A 731-nucleotide genomic window follows, 5' to 3' on the forward strand; every position below is an offset into this window, starting at 1 on the left:
GGTTTGGGGTTTGGGGTTTGGGGTTTGGGGTTTGGGGTTTGGGGTTTGGGGTTTGGAATATGGGGTTTAGAGGTTTGGGGTTTGGAATATGGGGTTTGGGGTTTCGGGTTTGGGGTTTAGAGGTTTCGGGGTTTGAGGTTTGGGGTTTGGGGTTTCAGGTTTGAGGTTTGGAGGTTTCGGATTTTAGGGATTTAAACATAATACTTGTTAATTCCACGTAAGCAGAAATCGTCGTAAAGACCACGTTGGATGAAATCGTCGTAAATACCACGTAAAAAGATTTAAACATAACACTCGTTGATTCCACGTAAGCAGAAATCATCGTAAATACCTCGTAGTGTAAAAACTAGAAAAAAAGGAAAAGGATAAAAATACCAGAATAACATGTGCCAAAACTTCCAGCAATTATAATACGTAAGTCTCACCCACATGAATTCTAATATCTTATCATTTTCCTATTTTTTTCAAATATTTATAATTTGAATAGGATTTTGCTGAGTAATGTGATTTCAGATAGAGTGTGATTTGGGAGTTTGTGTGTGGTTTGAGAATGAGAGTTGTGGGTGTATTTATAGTAAAGCAAGCCTCGTTAATTCCACGTAAGCAGAATCGTCGTTAATACCTCGTATACAAAAACACTGGCCTTTGTGATTCCTCGAAATTTCCTCGTACAAAAAAACACGAGCCTTTGTAACTGCTCGCTATTTCGTCGTAAACTTACGAGGAATTTG

Source organism: Brassica oleracea, chromosome C4, assembly GCF_000695525.1.
Source record: "Brassica oleracea var. oleracea cultivar TO1000 chromosome C4, BOL, whole genome shotgun sequence".
Taxonomy (NCBI): domain Eukaryota; kingdom Viridiplantae; phylum Streptophyta; class Magnoliopsida; order Brassicales; family Brassicaceae; genus Brassica; species Brassica oleracea.